General features: G+C 31.1%; 1 long non-coding RNA gene across 2 annotated transcripts; it reads left to right on the top strand.

Moving 5' to 3' along the window:
• Window positions 1–1866: 1866 nt before the first annotated feature.
• On the top strand, window positions 1867–7973 carry LOC111639007. Of its 2 annotated transcripts, none has more exons than XR_002758993.1 (3): window positions 1867–4456; window positions 4626–4759; window positions 7960–7973. It is a non-coding gene; the product is annotated as an uncharacterized LOC111639007 (long non-coding RNA). The 2 variants fall into 2 exon arrangements; XR_002758992.1 differs by having other exon boundaries at window positions 4553–4759.

Genomic DNA, 7973 nt, shown 5'->3' with positions numbered 1-7973 from the left:
TAGAATGCATATCCAATTTTAATAAGCTGATAACGTAGTTGGTGTCAACTCATCCAGAATGTCAAAACATAACACAAGGTTGAAGCAATCATCAACTAAGTGTTCCAATTCAAATCTTGCTGCAATACATCCTTCTCCTCCTAATTTTATTATCATACCAATGCGCTACAGCTCTGAGCATTCTCCAAACACATTACACAATTCAAATATTGTAGTGTTGCAAAGTATTCTCATNTGTTGTTTTTTTTTTTTGCATAGAGTTTGAATATGTAATAAAAGAAATGGTCATTTTCATCATAAAATAACATGTAAACATGTTATTTTATGATGAAAATGACCATTTCTTTTTCATACAATTTTTCAATTTTTGTATATAAATTCAGTTAAATATAGTTTTATTGAAATCTATTTGAATTTTTGAAAGTTTATCTTATTTCATTTTCACTTTTGTTTTGATAAATGTTACACTTAGAACATTTGCTTATAAAATAGAACGGTTAACTTACCAATTCTATTTTAAGAACAATTAACTTCCTCATTAAGTGCCAATTTATAAAAAGCTGATAAAATACAAGTTAAAACAGTTTTATCTTTTTTTCAATGGCATGTTATAACTTAACGAGAAGCCCGGATAAATTTGAATTAGGAGGCCCCACACAATGTTGACTTTAGTAATTTTGGGAAAATATAAGCATCCCTTTAACTCTTATTTTATGAAATCTTTATAAAATTGGCTCTATATTACTATTTTTTTTCATTTTTTTTTTGTAGAGCATTTTTTTTCATCTTTTACAGATAAGACGAATTAAATATTTAGAAAAAATTCGTGTAAATGAAAGCGTGCAAAGTAATATAAGCGTAAACAAAAAAATCCGCACGTTTGCACGGAAAATATCCCGTACCGAATCAAAACCGTTCGCCACCTGGCGGCGTGACGTCACTACTCTTCCCACAATTCCGTTAGTAAAAATCGTGCCATTCCAAGATGGCTACTTGATCCGTGGCAGTCGTACGATGTGATCTCTGTGTTATTGTGACTGCATAGATCGACATTAGATATATTTCTGTGAGGTTAAAGATGTCGCGGGATAGCATCATCAAAGTGAATCTGAAGTTATATAAAAAGAGTACGGAGCCTACCTTAATATTCGATGGTGGCTCTTCGAATGTAAGGAGCATATACCGATCCCCCCGACTTGCCGAATCTCTTTGTCTAATCTGTAAATAAAAGAAAAGAAATTAAAGGGTTTGGCTTTTTTTTGTCCCAGGTGGAAGTGTAATAAATAAATTTAAAAAAAAATAAAATATATGCGGGAGATTCGTCGGTAAATAGCTTCGTTCGTTACCTTGATGAATTTTTCAACCGCGTCTTTAGCTACGTCCAACAATGTTGGCCTAGCACCTAAATATGTGCGTTGATTCATTGATGCACTTGTGTCTACGAGGAACAATATAATCGTCATGATGGCACCTTTTTTATATCTAAGTAAACATCGGACCTATCTGTTTTGACTCGTTCGACGTCCACCACCTTCCCCCTTCCTTTCTGACATGGCGACTCGGCAGACGATCGCTGCAACTTACCAGGTCGTACCACGTGACTGGACGAACCGTAACGGCATCGCTCGTTGGACCGTTTAAGGGCGATTCGAATTACGTAATGCCCGTCGTCACGGGCGTCTCGAAGAACGATTGGACGGATGGATACGTAAAGCGCGACGTCGTCTGTCTATTGGCGTAACAAGTAAGAGAGACGCTTGATATACGTCGCGTCATTTGTTGGCGTATTCACGTGACGAAAGTAATCGGCGTTTTAATTCGTTGCTGGAAAGTACATTTTTGGGTATTTAAGGTCGGTATTGCTTATCGTTTGCCACTCGATGTTTATGTCTTTGTAGTGTGACGTACGTTTGAATGTAGTCTTTTTATTTTTATTTTTATTTTATTATTATTTTTTTTTTGTGTGTGTGTATTCGAAGCAATTTTAATAAATCAGAGGAAATATCTTTAATGGAGGAATATAAGAAAAATAAATTTCTCAAATCAAACGAATGATTTATGAAGTAGTGTCCGGATTCGTGAAAATATTAAGCAGTGACCTTTAATACTATTATTTTTGTACACCTTTGTATTGTTTGTAGGTAAATACAAGACCAGGCTCGTGTTACAAAACACTGGCTATCTTGTAGATGAATACAATTATATGAAACACAATCCTAGTGTCTTCCACTGTATTTAGTGTACTGAACTAGATTTGGCATTTGTGTAGTGAAAATCACCTTTATGATCTTAAAAAATGATTTAATTGGCTCTCGGTTGCTGAAATGGTATTTATTTTTGATCACTTCACAGAAATGGATATAATACACAGTAATTACCCACTAAAATACAGCAAAATCAATCTAAAATTGTTCTTACTGTATTATATCCAGTAATAAGCGATTAAATAATAATCCCCCTGCAGGTTATTATTTTATTTTTTTGTGGAAGTTTATGCCAGTTTTAAAACAACTTTATTCCTGTATGTAGTGAGAAACTGATTAAAAAAAAATGGCCAAACTAAAGATTGAATAAAGAAGTTCAAATATTGTAGAAACTAAATTGGAAATAATTCCTTTTGGAAATATTTCGGAAAGTTTGATACGCGAGATTTTTGCTTTAACCGATGTCGACATTCTCTGTACGTGAGTTTTTTAATAGAAAATTATAAAATTAGAATTCACTAGTATGTTTAGAAACAGCTTTCTTGTGCCGAAATTAAATTCCAGATAATTTTTATATAAAGGTGATACAACTATTTAATGATTTATTATTGTATTTGCATGAAATTTTAAAAATTTATATAGAATCATTATTACAATTTTTCTCAATGCTGGTGTGTTCATAAAAAATGTTTTTCGGCTTTTTTCGTCCATGTTGTCCTTTCCGGAGCTTCTTCCTTTCTCGTTCCCTTCTCATTTATCATATGTGTTATTCCATCTTTCCATTTTCTCTTTGGTCTTCCTGTTCTGTTTCCATTCAGAAAGCATTTTTGATATCTCCATTCACTCTTGCAAGGTATCTAAATCATTAAGATTTTTCATTTATATTATCTAATAATGACCTGCTTATGTTTCTTCTCTGAATTCACAATTTGATTTCCACTTTAATCTTGAAATCTTGGCCGATCTCTTCTGAAGGCACAGAGTTCTCCATTTTCCACTGCCCATACAAAAGTATTCCTTGAAAGATGGTTTTAAGTATGTATTTTTTATTTTCTTGAGATGATGCTACACTGCAGAACTGAATTCCACTTGCCAATAGCTTTCAATGTTTTTGTAATTCCATTTCTTCTTGTTTAGTTAAACCATTTAATTCAACTATTAAACAAAGGTAGTGACACGACATTTTTTGTTATAAACCATCAACCACTAGGTCTGACCAGGTTTTAAGTGCTCATATATTCTGTTTTCCTGTAATTGATCTTTGATCTATTCAAAAATAATTTAAACTGCAGACTAATGTATACCTAGCAATTTTGAATTCTATGGAATGTTGGGATTCTACAAGCATGTTTATTTTATGATAAAATATTTAAAACAAATTGATGTGGCAATAAGATTTTATATTAAAAAATGAAAAATTAATGATGATAAAGGTTTTACAAGTGATTTTTTTATTGTGGTATTCTATCAAAACTAAATTTAGCAAGAAATCCTACTTCAAAAATCAATTTCCTATCTGTGAAATCAAATTTCTAAGCAAGATTTGTTTTGTCTAAACAAGAAGAAAGATTGGTTTGGCATAGATTGTGTAGGCTATGTTTTATTCAATGTAATTCAAATTATGCCGTCTTTTATGAGAACAATTATTTATATTTAAGAGATTTTTCTGCAAAATAGTAGTCTTGAAATGTATCGTTTCTATAATTTAATACATAACACACCATTTTATTTTACTTTAATGTATACTAAATATAGAAACATTAGGCTTGCCATACGTGAGGCCAGATAGTCCAGGATATTGCCACCAATTCCAAATTTAACATCAATTGAGTAGTTAGAAGTGTGATTGTATTCATTAAGTATTTGATCAATGCCCTTTATCACATCATAGAGTGTGTGCACTTAAGTTTATTTAGCAAAAATAAAATGTGTACCATAACCATATCCATACAAGCAGAGTAGTCAGATCATGCAAAAAATCATGCACTATAATTTTTGGGATGCTGTTGTTAGCATTTATTAATTAACACTTCAAACAGCATGCCTATAGCAAATAGCTACAGAACGTAGATAATGTCTTGTTTAAAACATTGTACTGTACATAGGTGGTGCAGAAGTGCACTTTGGTACTCCCTATTCATAGTATACATCACCACCTACAAGTCAATTGGCCTCCCTATTTCTAACCATTCTGAGCTTTGAATTAGATGGTATCATATCTGCAGTGTACTTGCCACTATGTGCCTTGTGATGTAAGTATAATTTGCATTTACTTATTTATTTTTTTTAATGTATTTGAAAGAGTAACTTACTTATTGCATAAATATCTTTATTTTACAATGTTACAGATTGTAACATTAAGCTTATATTAGTTTGAAAATATACCAAACAGCTTTCAGGATGCCTATATTTTTGTGACAGCTTTAGAACAATCTGTAAGGGAATTGATAGAAGAAAGAGAAGAGACTGATTATGATACTGAAACTGAGTCAGAAGAGTGGAGATTATATTAGATAATTGTGATAGTGACTCCAAACAATTGGCTGATGAGATAGGTGAATTTTTTTTTTTTGTAGAAGACAATAGTAGAACAAAACTGACATGTCAAGAATGTGGTAAAAATGTTATATAATTATTAAATATATAGTTATATAATTATTAAATTGCCATGTGTGAATGCAACCAACAGATGGAGGTGGAGTGACCTATTTTTAATTATATAGATTCTTTATAACTGCATTTATTCAATAAAAAGATTAATTCCCTCTTTTATTTTATTCATATTTTTTAAAAAAGTTAAAGATTGGAGGATGTGATATAATATTACATGTGCAGTGTAATATCCACAATATATACCCTCTTATGAAACACTAAAAGGAACACCCACAAAAGGGTTTAATTATGTAGTTATTCCCACTTTTATAAACACAAATTAGTACAAAAATTGCTTAAAATTGATATATTTTTATTGTAGTATTTAGACTTGAAATTATCATTGGTATATTCTTCTTCTTCTTCTGGTTCCATATTCATTTCTGAATGTAGGACTAGTATTATAACAATCTCAATTGTGCTTCACGTGTTAGTTCTTCTGCTTTCTTATTATTCCATTCACATATATTACCTAACCAACTTTTCCTTCTCCTTCCTGGGCTTTTCTTTCCACAGATTTTTCCCTCTAAAATATTTCTCAAAATTTCATATTTACTTCCTCGGATGATGTGGCCAAAATNAAGAAAAATTTTCAAATAAATAATAATTAACATACATTTTATTATATCTTTAATGAAAAAATTTTCTATTTAAAATTCTTATATCTCCTGATGACGGACTTACCAGAATACTTCACTAAAGAAACTTCTGTTAGTTTTATGTGTACTCTTGTCTCTCAGTTTTATTTTAACAGGAACTTATAGGATCATTTGGCATTGTCATTAAAAAAAAAATAAATAGGTTGTTGATAATGCTATTTGTTAACAGATAAACAAAGCATTCTTTCAGGAACAGAATATAACGCAGAAGTAATGATGTAAAATATAGCTGAACAAACAGTATTTGGTTAACTGTAATGCCGATTCACTCTAGCACCGTTCTTGTATTCCTTATTAGTCCAGAAATGCAGACTAAATAATCTGAAACAATTATTTCCTACAGGAATTTTGTGTGTGTCATTCATTCAATCACATTTGCTTAATATTTCTATTCTGTTGCATTTTAATATGTAAATGAGTCAAATATAGGAAAGTGCAAATCTTATGACAGTTTAGTCTTACAAGATGATGACAAATAATTCAAAAGATTAATCCATTAAATTATATTTGTAGCATAAAATTGGCAAACTATATAACATTACTGGAATATAAAGACTCTAGTAATGTTAAAGAATATGACAGTTTAATAAATTATTTAGATCCAGTTATCTTTTGTAGAAGACAACCAGTTCACAATAGTTAGAATTTTCTACTATTCTTCCTTCAATATAGTTACTAGCATGTGTGCAATTCAATGTAGCATTTTAGATTGTCCCACATAGACCGTTCTATAAATTTCAGATTGGGATTGTGGAAATAGCCGGGGTAATTTCTTAATTCTATTTTCCTTAAATCAGATGCATTCAATACAAAATTTATGAAATAGAACGTTTTTACATTAGAATGCATATCCAATTTTAATAAGCTGATAACGTAGTTGGTGTCAACTCATCCAGAATGTCAAAACATAACACAAGGTTGAAGCAATCATCAACTAAGTGTTCCAATTCAAATCTTGCTGCAATACATCCTTCTCCTCCTAATTTTATTATCATACCAATGCGCTACAGCTCTGAGCATTCTCCAAACACATTACACAATTCAAATATTGTAGTGTTGCAAAGTATTCTCATACCACCACAATATTTTTCAAATCTCTGCAGTTTAAGAAAATGATCAAACACGCCCTTACAAATAACTTTTGGTATATTTTTTTACAGCTAATCCTATTGTAACTGTTGGTTTTAGAAATTTTAGAACCAACTGAAGTAAAACAATCTCTGATTTCTTTTTATCGTCAGCTGCTTTGAAAATGTAGATCTATAAACAAATAAAATCCCAAATTCTATTCTACGTAAAATGTCATTAGGCACATTTACTTTTTGTTTTTATTAATCAGTTTTGTATTTGGGCAATTAACGTGCTTACAGAAAAATTATATAATTCGATACTTTATTTTTTGAGCACATTTTACAAGAGGGCACGTCATTGTATATTACACAATACATAAACTGTCCCGGCCTATAGAATTTTAATAATCCACACTGCGATTAAAATTATTCTAATAATTGAACGACCGATGCATTACGTATGGTACCGACACGCATTTAAATATGCGAACAGTGAAGTGAAGAGGATCTAAAATGAGAATGTCGAATAGATAGGAGCGGAGAAAGCTACGTCAAGAAATTCTTTGCCTTTCGATACTTCTATTAAACATTTGAATGTAGTTTGTCAGTAATAATTAGAATTATTTTGAACCATTACTCGGTTCTTTCTTGTTGTAAAGGAAGAATAATTATCAGAAAGAATAGAAAGTTCATTTTTCTAATCCATTTTTCAACAATCACAAATTAGGTCTTATCAGTAGCAATTATTTAATGTAATAGTGAGTATTATATCAAAGAATTTATTGACATTGCTGTCTAAGAGCTAATCTCTGTTCAATGCTCTTGTTTTGGATTATTTCCCTTTTAAGTACACTTCCAATTTTTCTTTTTTTTTTTTTTTTTTCCTTTGAGTTTCGTTTCATCGACCGAATTACGTTTAAATGTTTAGTAGCAAGTATCGAAAGTCAAGGAAATTTCCTGTCGTTGCTTTCCCCGTTCGATATTACCTCTCGTTTTGGACATTTTCCCTATTCCCTACCGTTTTAGATAATTTCCCTATTTCCTCTTGGATAATTCCCCTATTCCCTACCGTTCGGACGATTTCCCTATTCCCTACCCAAGGACAATATACTACAAGGATAGCCAGATCCCTATTCTACAATGTTAGCCAGGAATGGCAAGTTAGTGACGTCAGCACGTGTCCTGACCTCTTTGTTTACCTAGAGCAGGGTGTGCACGTGTTTAGTTTTCGCTTTTAATATTCGTCCAATTTTGTGATTAACGAAGTGATTTATTTTAATATTTCTGTAATTGTTTTATTTGACTAAGTTTTTTATAAGGTAAGATGATTTAAATATAAGTCATTAAATATTTAAAGCTATATTTTTATGTTAGGTGAAGAACAAAAT

Source organism: Centruroides sculpturatus, unplaced genomic scaffold, assembly GCF_000671375.1.
Source record: "Centruroides sculpturatus isolate CEXI.00-Female unplaced genomic scaffold, Cexi_2.0 scaffold1288, whole genome shotgun sequence".
Classification (NCBI taxonomy): domain Eukaryota; kingdom Metazoa; phylum Arthropoda; class Arachnida; order Scorpiones; family Buthidae; genus Centruroides; species Centruroides sculpturatus.
The sequence above is the reverse complement of the archived record's forward strand: the minus strand, read 5'-3'. Positions and strand labels throughout refer to the sequence as shown.